Source organism: Choloepus didactylus, chromosome 3 (assembly GCF_015220235.1).
Source record: "Choloepus didactylus isolate mChoDid1 chromosome 3, mChoDid1.pri, whole genome shotgun sequence".
Classification (NCBI taxonomy): Eukaryota; Metazoa; Chordata; class Mammalia; order Pilosa; family Megalonychidae; genus Choloepus; species Choloepus didactylus.
The window spans coordinates 167,266,531-167,279,323 of record NC_051309.1 but is presented as its reverse complement, the minus strand read 5'-3'; the positions used below and the strand labels follow the sequence as shown (position 1 = coordinate 167,279,323).

Here is a 12,793-nt window from a genome sequence, read left to right as displayed (position 1 = left end):
GAGTCTATTTCCCTGTTTAATGCATTGACTGTTGTTACCCCATCTATTAAGTCTCAGAACCGTTATGGTTCAACAAACTTTTTCAGTCCTTGAGATACAAGCACATCAAAATCACCAAGAAGCCATCCTTCTTGAGAGCTAAGACAGTTCACTTCATCCCACTCGTAGACTATTCTCCTCTCTCCAACTCTGAGAAAAATTTCTCCCTGGCTGCTCTTTTCTACGTGGTAGAACTGAAAACAGAACCCCAATTTCCTGGCTCTTGTGGTTTTATCCACCATTCCTCTTGGTTTTAGAATTACATATACACTTTTTGGTGTGCCTGTTTGGCTCCAGCTATGTTATTAAACTATTATTACCTAACAATACTCCCATTAATCACCATGACAGATGGAAACCAGCCCTGGTCATGTTCTCTGAACTCAACGTCAAACAGTCCCAATGCTTAATGGGGATGACGCCAGCCATGAACTAGCTCTAAAAGCTTCTGTTTATCCCCACACCCCCTTTCCTATTACTCTTCATTGCAATGCCTTTTTCTTGTCACAAGACCCCAAATTTCTATATAGAGCAACTCCTTGTGGAATTCTGGGTAACGGTTTTCTGTTGACAGACATCATATAATGATGACAAACGATTGACAAGTCAGCAGTCTTAAAACTGTTATTCCCCTACCAGCACACTTCCAAATACATGGAGTATTTCTGTAGCCTTAAGCAGCAGAAAGCTGCAAACCTGGAAAGAATTCTCCATTCAACCTCCTTTCACAGACTGGGGAGACGAAGTGATACTAAACAGAAAATGTAAATCACCTGTGAGGTAATACTCCACAAATGATGCTTTGAAAGTGTTGAGGGTATATAAACAGTTGCTTCACAAAAGAGCTTTGTTCTGACTTAACTACGAATGCAAGTGTTGGCTCTCCTTGTTTTCCCTGAATAAATCACAGCTTGGTGTAAGAGTTTCACTTAATACTGAATGTCTTCCTCTGAAAAGATGAATAGGTTTTAAAAACTCAGTCATGCAATAGTGATCTTTTAACTGAAATCCATCTGGTATTCTACCTCTTATGAAGCTGTGAGATATGTAACTCCACACAATTAATAGGTTATAAGCAGAAGAAAAACATATGATAAGGAGGCCATACCCAAAAAAAAGCATATGGCATTTGATAAAACTTTCTCTGCTGCTCCCACTGAAGGAAGCTAAAAACTGCATTTCAAAAGTAGTATTTTATAGGTTTGCTAGGTGAGGTTATTCTACTCCAATGATCCCACTGAGAGACTAAAAGAGAAAGTATCAAAAAGAGGAACACTCCAAAAGTTGCTGCTGCTCTTGCTATTGATATTATTATTGATATCTTGCTATTGATCTGATAACTAAACTTCAAAGGCAGAATAGAGCTATGTTGTCCCATACGATGGCCACTAGCTGTATGTGCTGATTTAAATTAAATTACTTCTAATTAAACAAAATTTAAAATTCAGTCCCTCAGAGTAGCCACATTTCAAGCATTCAACAGGTACACATAGCTACCGGTATCATATTGGATAGTGCCGACTGTAGAATATTTCCATCATCACAGAACATTCTGTTGGACAGTCCTCGCATAGAGTATTCATCCATTTATCCACTCAGTAAATATCTGTTGGATATGATGGCAAACAAAATTAAGTTTGTGATCTCATGGAATTTACAGTCTACAAGGGGGAGATAGACAATAAATAATTACACAAATAAATGAACAAGATAGTTTTATATGCCATTAATTGTTGTGGAAAAGATAAAACCAGGTGATAGAAGAGAGAGTAACTGGATTGGGATGTGGGTGGAGATGGTGACTGGTTTCAATTGGGTGGCCATTAATGTAAGGAGGAGGTGACAGCTCAGCAGAGCTTCAGACATCAAGAAAAGAGGCAGACATGGAAATCTAGGGACAGAGCATTCTAGTCAGAAGCAAAAGAAAGTGCTCAGGCTCTAATGAAGGAGCCACCTGGAGTGTCTGAGGGACAGAAAGGAGGCCAGTGACTGGCACTTAGAGAGATGAGTGGTAGGAGGCAATGTCAGGCCTTGTCAGGCATAAGTAAGAGTTTGGATGTTATTCTTCAAGGAATTAAATATAATACTCCCTTAAAGTTTTCAGTTTGGAAAAAGTACAGTATGAGGAAGAACTTATCTGTTGCTCCCTCACCAAAACCGATCACCATCAAGAAGAGCAAGGCCTGGGTTTGCAGACAGCTACACTAGGAATACTCAAACTTTTTACTTTTATAGTATTTGCTCTGCAGAGCATGCAGAATTTTATGAACATCTTGTGACTTCCTCCAACACTTCTCAGGAACTATTAAGTATGGTTCATAGAAGGATGAGTAACTAGGAAAAAAACAATTCACCCAATAAAAGACAGTGAGCGGCTTAGAAGCAAACTCTGCACTGGCAGCTCAGTGTATAACACTGGAGCAACTTGCAAGACCACCCAGACAAATAGCAGAATCACCCTGCCCACTTACAAGAGAAAATAGGGTCATTTGCTTAGAGCAGTAACAGACTAAAAACAGACCCATATATTCTAGTGATGGAAACTCAGCAAACCCCTCTATTACAGTTGATGAAATTGAGGCTCAGAGAAGGTAAGCTACCTCTCAGTGCCACAAGGCAAATGATTTTCTACTGTTATCTAAATAAATCAATCATGTTTGAAATGAGGGGAAATTGATTTTATTCTTTCATTGAACAAGAACATATATACATTACAGATGAAACTAACTGTTTAAAAACCCCATGGAAGAGCTTAGCATCTGCCTCACCTTTATTTTCTGAGCCTAGTAGCTAGAAAAGCACTGTCATACTCCTGTGGCGGGCACATGGGCTACCAAACAAGGAAGTCATGAGCATGCAGTTAAATGTGGGAGGAACGAGTAGAAGCTACGGAGACCCGTTAATTTCACATTAAATTTCAAGAGACAGAAGTTTCACAATGAACAATCAAAAGGTATGCAAAAGCAAAGGTGATACATGTAAAACCTTCTTCCTAATAGTTACAGACAGGTCCTGTGGACAATTAATCTTGCTTCTGGTGAGATTGGGTCAGGGGAGGCATGAAAAAGTGCATTTCTATCATTTATTTTTTCTTTCATGACATGGTATCTCACATGATCAAAGCTCAGTGCTTTATTCAGTGCCCTTTTCAATTGAGGGACTAATCAGTTTCATTACTTTTCAACATTTAGCACATTTATCATACTGGCTATTTCTTTTTCAGACATTTTATATAAAACTCTCAAGTTTGAAATTACAGGGACCTAAAGTAAACAAGAAATACTTTTCCTGCTTTTAAGCAACCTTGTTCTAATTAAGCCGTTCATTTTTATGTCCAGATGCTAAGTTGGAAATTTTTTTCTCCCCATGAGAATAAGATGTGCCAAAAAGTACAATTCTAATTTTTTGGAAATTTTTCTTTGTCAAATTCTCTGTAATGTTACCTGGTTAACACTTGTGGAGAATGAACTGAAAGGGATCATGGCGAGCACATGGGTAGTGATAAAAGGAACAAGACTAAGAGCTCAGAAACCCTGGGCCTCCTGAGGGCTAAGTGACCAGGAGGTAAGGCACCTACACCTTCAGACTTCTGGTCTCCCTCACTAAAAATAGATGACACTGACAAGTGGATGGTTACAAGAGTGGAGTTAATGTTCAAAATACAAATCAAGAGCTTTAGAAAGTTGTCACAAGACGAACACACCAAGATGAGTTAACTCTTCCCATTTCTTTTTGAAATATAGTCAATCTCTTCTAAACAAGACTTTTAGAACCCAAAAACATGATCTAAATGAGAAATCATGCTAGATTATGGGTGAAAATCTAAAGTGTTGATTGCAAGCATCTCTTGGGAAGACATAGGGCTTCAAGAAACCAGACTGGGATCCAATCAAGTCTGAGACTTGCAACTGAAGATTACTGTCTGCTGGTTAAGAACAGACCCAAATGGGGCCCTCTCTCTCTAGCTAAGCCAACTTGGCAGGTGAAATCACTGCCCTCCCCACTACGTGGGATCTGACAGGGGAGTAAATCTCCCTGGCAACATGGAATACGTCTCCCGGGGAGGAATCTAGACCCAGCATCGCGGAATGGAGAACATCTTCTTGACCAAAAGAGGGGTGTGAAATGAAATGAAATAAGCTTCAGTGGCAGAGAGATTCCAAAAGGAGCTGAGAGGTCACTCTGGTGGGCACTCTTAGGCACAAAATAGACAACCCTTTTTAGGTTCTAATGAATTGGAAAAGCTAGCAGTAAATACCCAAAACTATCAAACTACAACCCAGAACCCTTGCATCTTGAAGATGATTGTATAAAAATATAGCTTATGAGGGGTGACAATGTGATTGGGAAAGCCATATGGACCACACTCCTCTTTGTCTAGTTTATGGATGGATAAGTAGAAAAATGGGGGCAAAGAGAAAAAAAAGGCACCCAGTGTTCTTTTTTACTTTAATTGTTCTTTTTCACTTCAATTTTTATTCTTATTAGTTTTGTATGTGTGGTAATGAAAATGTTAAAAAATTAATTTTGGTGATGAATGCACAATTATATAGTGGTACTGTGAACAATTGAATGTACACTGTGTATTACTGCATGGTATGTGAATTTATCTCAATAAAATTGAATTTAAAAAAACAAAAAACAAAACAAAACAAAAGAACAGATCTAAAGTTGAATCAATACCTCAGCACAGGGACATAGACCTCCCAAATAAACCTAAATAGGTTATCCCACAAACCCTAGACAAAAACTGGATATCCTACCTGGATAACTGAACCTTCAACATACTGAAAGCAACACATTCAAGATCCTTGAAATGGTGGGAATATATAAACTGACTTACAATATGCAGAATTTATTCACTACTACTTGCTTAAAAAGGGGGAGGGAGTGTTGACCACAGAATGCACCTTACAAAGAATACAGTAAAATGTGCCCCCTTTCTGCAAAGTGGATCTAGTTCCAACTATCCAAAAGTAAAATGTATTAGCTCCTATGCATGATGAGTAACTGTAATAATGCCAATAAATCTTCTAGCTCTAAACATTTCACCAAAATTGTTCCAGCTGCAAGCTCTAAAATCCTGATGTCTGACAAAGATGAAACCTCTTCTACTCCCAAGTTTCTTGAATATTTTCTGTGGATGATGTGGTTTCATTCATTGTCAATCCCAACTCTTTATGGAACACACTTTTCTAATTTGTCCAGAAAGTTGTCAACAGGTTGCCCATGCTGCCCTATACTTCCTGGGCTGGTATGCCTTGCGGTATTTTGCAATAACTCATAAATAACTCGCCTCACCACTATCTGCTCTAAAAGTAAACTACATTTTTCTTCTGTTTTGGAAAAAGTAAAAGTGTTTCAAAATGACAGAGTCACCAGATCAAAGAGGTCTGATCGTGTAAACAAGCCCAATAAAGCCAGAAGCCACATCTCATTGAGTCACTGATTCACGAATGAGCAGCTTTTGCAGTTCTCCTCTTTTCAATGGATGCAGCAGGATACAGTGTAGATGCATGTCCATGCATATCAGTCTCGTGTGTGTGCATGTGTGTATGTGTACGTACGTGTATGTACCTGTGGAGACAGAGAGAGAGAGAGAGAGAGAGAGACTGTATTCAACCAAATTCCTAAGTTTGAAAAGAAAATAACTCATAGGATTCCTCACTTCTACTTTGAAACTATGTTTATTGATGAAGATACAAGAGAGAATCCAGAGACAGAGAAAGTCAGGTATTCAATGCTAAATCCTTCCAACGTTTACAATCCCTGCACTAGTCAGCTTCCTTTTTCATTTATGCTTGAGAGTCTGTAGCACCAAGACTCTTTGAAAACTCATTGTGAAATGAAGAGAAATAGCATGTAGATCCAGCTGGAAAGAGTCAAGACTAGACTCTCAAAAAATGAGACAAGTTTCCAAGGGTCCCAGGGTGAAAATGTCCTCTGGGGTAAAAAGTGTTTCAGATCTCCTATACCTGAACTCTACTCTAAATTCCTTTCCTCATGCAAACCTCTCCAAAATCCTTGCACTTACCAGGTTGGCCCTTGTAAAAGTCTGTCTCAGACACTCCAAGGTTTTAAGTACTGTGTTTGCTTTCAATAGGTGGAGACAACCCCTAATTTACTTTTTTTTATTTTTTTTTTTACATATTTTATCATTTTATTAGAAATAATTCCAAATGGGTTATGAAGAAACTTATTCATTGAGTTTAAGTTTCCCAAAAACTCTTAATGAAGATACGTTCACCAATAAATAACAAAACATCAGGAGAACTATCATATACTGGGCAGATTCAGGCCGATACAAAAAGCAATATGCAATATAAAAAAAGATTAATATAAAGGAAGACAACTGCTGAGTATTTAAAACAATCTCAGTATGAACTGTTTGCAACCAGCACAGAACTAATTTGCTATTGATTCCAAACCACAACAAGGTAAGTTTGGCTGATTGAAGCCAGGAGCCAGTAACGGGAGAAAAAAAAAAAAAAAGTTCTTCAATGCAAGAGATCTGAATAGTGTTTTAGAGCATTTCCCTGGCTGGCAAGGGAGAGAAATAGATACAAATTGAATGCTACATTTTAAATCAGCAGACTGTCCCAGGAATGATAAAGATATCAGTAAAGTAACAAGGGGTTACTAAAACATCATCTGTTGTGGGCTCAAAAAACACTCATAATGGATTTATAGATGTCACAAATAGCTATGTCTAGGCATTTAGGCTTAAGGGAAGTAAAATTAAAAGAGAACTTTTTCCCAAGTTAAGGAGAATTTCTTTAAAACCAAGCATACTGCTAAACAGCAATATTACACTTGGTAAACAATAATTGGCAACAAAAAAGTTTTAAATGCTGTAATACTCTTCCCAAACCAGTCCCAGATACTGTTTAATAACCAAGATGCAAACTAAATTTGTTGTAACAATCCCAGACCAATTCTATCAAGCATGTCCTTGGTGAAACAGCCAGTTTCCTTTATCGTTTTGAAAGCTCATTTGACAGTCAAGCCCCTCATACAGACCAGTTCCTTGTGTAGCACAAGTGGCTTGGACATACCATGTTCTGTTATGAAGAGACTGAAGACCTACTTTATCTGTCATTTCCCCGATGGCCACAGCATTTGGCAAATCCTATTTGTTTGCAAAACGCAGCAGCACTGCATCTCACAACTCATCTTTCTGAAGCTTTTTCGGCAGCTCTTCTGCTCCTTCTTGAATTCTTTCACGATCATTGCCATCTACGGTGAAAATAAGACTCTGGGTAGTTTTGAAGTAATGCCTCCAGAGAGGCCTAATTTTATCTTGACTACCATCCCATAGTGTGAAACAAATGTTCTTATATGCTACTGTTTCCACATTAAAACCGATGGTAGGAATGGTGGCGACTATCTCCCCTAACTTCAGTTAATACAGAATGGTCGTCTTGCCAGCAGCATCCAATCCAACCGTCAAAATACGCATCTGCTTCTTGCCAAAGAGCCAGGAGAAGAGAGAGGAGATGGTGAGGCCCGTGGCGGTGGTGGCGCTTGGGATGGGCGGAAGCAGAGGGGCTTGCGGCATCCCCAGGTCTTCTTTCCGGCTCCTGGCAAACTGAGCGAGAGGGAAGAGAAAGGGGTGAAGGAAAAAAAGCGGCAGGGATGGCTCTGGCTCACCTGCTGGCACGTGGTACAAAGCTCCAAGACCAGGGCAGGACCTGCTCAGCAACTCTTTCTAGCTTACTTTTGTTTTCTTCCTACTCCCTAAGTAAAGTGCTCTCATTCTTGCCCCTGAATAATTTTTCAACAATATCTTTTGAACACATACCATGGTCAGGTACTATGTGAGATGCTGTTCTCAGAGACATAATGATGAATAAAACATCTTAAAGAGCTCACAGTCTAGTCAGGGAGGAAAACAAGTCAAGAATTAACTATAATACAAGGCAGAAAAAAGTGCAAGTGGGAAATCACAGAGAAACAAAGAATGTATTCCTACTGGGTTAATTTGGCCATTTCTTGGATGGGGGTTAGCAGGAGCTTGATTGATCAAGAGGATTTCAATTGGAAAAGGAGTGAAGGACATTCCAAACTGAGGAAGGAGCATTGGCCCTTAACAAAACGAAGTATCAAGAAATGGCCACACTTCTAGGAAAGCTGGAAAACAGTGAAATGAACAGATAACTATAGATCAGGGAATTGGAGTAAGGTTATGATTTGGGGAAAGAAGATGGAGACCCTTGGATGCTATGCTCAAGAAACATTGAAAGTTTTTAAGGCACGTTATTCTGGCAGCATTAGGAAAGATGGCTTGATGAGGCTTCAGAGGAAACAGAATTGGGTGGCTGACAGTTCTCAAGGAGGTGAGAGGTGAAAAGGGCTAAAACAGGTCAGTAGCAACAAATGGGACAGATACAAGGAAGAACCAGCAAGAATGAATGACTGGCAGTATGTGAAAGATAAAGGGTGACCAGAAGGATGCTGGTGCCACAAGTAAGAACAGTTTCATGAAGGACAGAAAGTTCTGTTACGGACATATTGACTATGGACCGAGAGCATCCACAAAAAAACGTTAAGCAGGGAATTGAAATTCTGGAAGTCATCTTCATGGAGATGATATCTGGAGTAGGTTGGATGACATCAGGGCAGAGGTGGGGTTCACTTGTTGACCATTGGGTCACAAGTAAATAGCATAGTTCCTGGCACATAGTAGGTAGCCATTAAATGTTTTTAAAAGTAAATAAATAAATAAATATAATCTAGAAGGATGAAGTAAACAAAGAATGGATGTTGAGGAAGGCCAATATTTATGGAGGGGAGGCCAGTGAAAAGAGAAGGGAAAATTAAAGGAAGGAGACTACAGTATCTCAGAAACCAATGAAGGAGCATATCTCAGGAAGAGGCAAATGTATTAAATCATCTATTCAACAAATGTTTATTAAGTATCTACTCCTGCCAGGTACCATCCTTTGTGTTGAAGACACAGAAGAAATCAAGACAAATAAGAGTCTTGCGCCTATAGAGCTCCCTTCCTAGAGGATAGTTAACAATGCCCATTATTTCTAGAGATGTTAAATGGAATGAGGATAAGCAAACAGCTACAGGATTTGGCAATTAGGAGATCTTCAATGACCCTGAATGAGCAGTTTAGTGGAACAGTGGCAATAAAAGTCACATTTAACATTTACATGTCTGTTTCCTTCCATAAACTCTGAGGAAGAAACCAACCTTATCCATTACTGCTCTCATACAATGTCTGGCAAACATTGGTTGAATGCATATATGACTTAGTGATAGGAGATTAGGAAACAAGTGCTTTGTAATGAAGAAGAAGCATGGAATGAATTCTCCTTTTTCTATCGGTTAAATGCAGTAAAAAAAGATGGACCGTTACCTTGCAAGTTATATTGGTTAGGGTTTGATTCAGAAAAACAGAATCCATTTGCGTTAGTCAGGGTTTTTTAACAGAGAAGCAATGCCACTGAGAGTGCTATGGAATAAGGTATTTATTATAGGAACTGTCCTTATGTAATTGTAGAACTGGTGAAGAATTCAATGGAGGACTATTGCATTCCATTGTGTCTGGTGTCTGGTGCAGGCCTGAAGTTGCTGTAGATCTGAGGATTGGCAGGTTAAAAAAAAGATGGATGTAAGGTAAGGAAATTTGCGAAAACAAACTAGAACCTGTCTGCCTCTCAACACCTCCAACCTCAATGAAGCAGGGTCCCTCCACCACAAAGCTATTCACACATCTGCCTGGGGCTCAGAGGAACTGAGAGAAGACCTGGTGGGACCTGACCCACATCAACAGGTTGAGCGGATCAGCCACAGTGTGGAAGTAAGTGCCTTGTTCCCTCCGCCAACCTTCAGAGTTTCAGCCAGATGCTTCACTTTTGCCTTCCAGTATCATGCATATTTCTAACCCTGACCTCATCCTAACCCAAAACCACAGAGGAAATTAATTCTGGGAAACTTACTTCCAGCTTAGTTGACACATGACAAAGCCACCACAGCCCTTACCTTGTCTACACACCTCCAAATAAAATCAGTAACAAAATCATGTCTCCACCTAATGTACTGAAACCATCTCTTGTCCAACTTAAAACAGTAGCCCTCTATCCCACAAATTATATCAAGTTCCTTTGTCCATCTTTTGGTGATGTGCATTCTTCTTCTAACTGAGTCACATCTCCCCTTTCATGTCCTATGACTTTACTGAGATATAAGGGTAGATGGTAGGGAAAGGGGAAAGAGGAAGGAAAGAATTTGTTGATATATGTATTTACAGTTTCCTTCTTCTATTTCCACATTACCTTTGCCCTCAGTAGGCATCTCAGCAGGTGATAGTTCTTTTACTGGTGGGTAACTCAAACCTTCATTCCATTTTTAGCCCTGCCTGAATTGGTTTGTCATAGTTATCCATTGACTTTTATCACAGGCTATGGGAGTACAAAGAGTCTCCAAGGGGATCACCTAAATTCCAGATATATTCCTCCTTGCTCCAATTGTGTATTAGCAAAGCAATTCTCCTTGATAGTCATATCAATCACCCCAGCCCGTATATAGCAATACCCCCTCATTGCTTATGAAGTCCCTGAGGAGCTCAAGTGGTCAAGAGGCAGCTTCACCTTCCAGTTGAGTGGAACCATTGCTGTATCCCCTTCCTCCTTTGGGAACTGAGTCTTCTATACTATCCAAATCCAAAGTGACAGAGATTGAAACCAAAAATTTCACTAGAAAACTAAGATTATTAGTGAAAGGAGACACTTTCATCTCCATTCCTTTATTTCTTATATACATGAATCCTGGCTATGGGAGAGAAAACATCATGTATTTGTTAATGATTTGGAATAGATACACTATTCTGGAGGACATTCCCTCAGTCATGCAAGGTATTCCCACCCAGCTGGAACCATAACTGAGTCTTCAACAGGCAATTCAGCCATTCTATCTTGCCAGCTGCTACAGGGTATTGGGGAGATCAGTAAGTCCAATATCTCAGAAGCAATACTGTGTGGAATATCATAATGATAAACAAGGCATTCTTATTCTTAATAAGTTCATAAGTGGTGATTTTGACAGAATTTGGAGAGACAAATCTCTATCCAGAGTAAGTCCATATTCCAGAGACAACAAACACTGCCCCTTCCACAGTGGAAGTGGTCCAATGCAATCAACTTGCCACCAGGTGGCTGGATGATCCCCTAGGGAATTATGCCACATTGAGGGCTGGGTATTGGTCTCTAATATTGACAGGTTGGGGATTCAGCTGTGGCTGTAGCCTGATTTACTTTGTTGCCTGGAAGTCCATGTTGTTGAGACTACACATGACTTATAGCTCTACTGCTCCAGCCACTTTGTTCATGAGCTCAATGAGCAAGGACAAAGGCGGCTGGGAAAAGAAATTGATTGAATTCAGCAGAACCAATCATCTTATCCACCTGATTATTTAAATCATCCTTACTGAGATTGCTCTTTGGTGAACATTGACATGGGATGCAAATATATTCATCCTCTGCCATTTAGAGAGGTCTATCCACATATCTCTTCCCCAAGATTTCCTTTTCACCAGTTTACCAATCATGTTCATTCCAAATCCTTGAGAATCTAGCCAAACCATTAGCTCTTATCCATGAGGCAGGGCATTTCTTCTTCCAGGAAAAATAAGCAACCAGATGTCGTAATAAATGTTCAGCGCATTGAGGGGCTTTCCCTTCACCACTGACCTTCAAGGCCACCCAGGAGTGGGGATGTAGCGCTATGACCATCCAGATTCAGGAGTTGCCAGCATATTGTACCAAGTCCAAATTTTCTAGCCAGTTTAAGTAGAAAGGGATTTTTTAAAACAAAGTATAAAATGGTTTGCCAAATAAATGGGAAGTTTGGAAAGACAGACTTAAGGCTAAGCTTCCAGGAATGACTCCCAAAACCATGCCACAGAACCAGGCCACCAAGGAAGTTGCTGCCTCTGCTGTGACCAAGATGCTGCAAAATCAGGAAGCCCCAGAAGAATCTGGAAGCCTCGCTCCAGCTGCTAGACCCAGAGGCTTGCCACCTCTGCCATGATCCACTCCAGCAAAATGGATCATGCATCCTCTGCCTCTCGATCACCTTGAAGACAGGGACATCTCTGCTACAGCTATTACAGAAAAGCTAAAACCCTCCATGACAGTGCTGGCCATGAAAGAAGCAGATTTGAGTGCTGCACATTTCATTTTATTTCTATTTTCCTGATTTCATGCAGGTATCACTAATTGGCTGAACCTAAATCACATCCAGAACTCTGGCTACAAGTTACTCTGGGGAATGTAGTTTTTAGTGTGCCAAACTCTATAGGACTAGAAGGAACACAAGAATGAGGTTGGAAGCCTCCCTTAATTAGGAACAATTTTTTTCAAAATGTTTTTATCTTTTATGACCTTGACATTTTGGAAGAGTAAGGACATCTATTTTTTTTTTTAAATATCCTCAGCTTGGGTTCATCTGATGCTTTCTCATTGGATTCAGGCTCTACGTTTGGGCAGGAGCACCACAGAAGTGATGCTGAGCCTTCTCGGTGCATCTCATCAGGAGGGATGTGGTGTTGATTTGTCCCATTGCTGGTGATGTTAACTTTGATTACTTGGTTAAGGTGGTGTCTGCCAGGTTTCTACATTGTAAAATACTATTTTCTCTTTATAATCAATAATATTCTGTGAAGAAGAAATCCTTAATTTATGCACTCAAAAAAAAAAAAAAGAAAAGAAAACAAAGATAGAAATGAGGTTAGAATAAATATAAA

At 39.7% G+C, this 12,793-nt stretch overlaps 1 pseudogene; it reads right to left on the bottom strand.

Annotated features, from left to right (window-relative positions):
* Positions 1-7,013: 7,013 nt before the first annotated feature.
* LOC119528878 lies at positions 7,014-7,540 on the bottom strand (annotated as a pseudogene).
* Between the last annotated feature and the right edge of the window lie 5,253 nt (positions 7,541-12,793).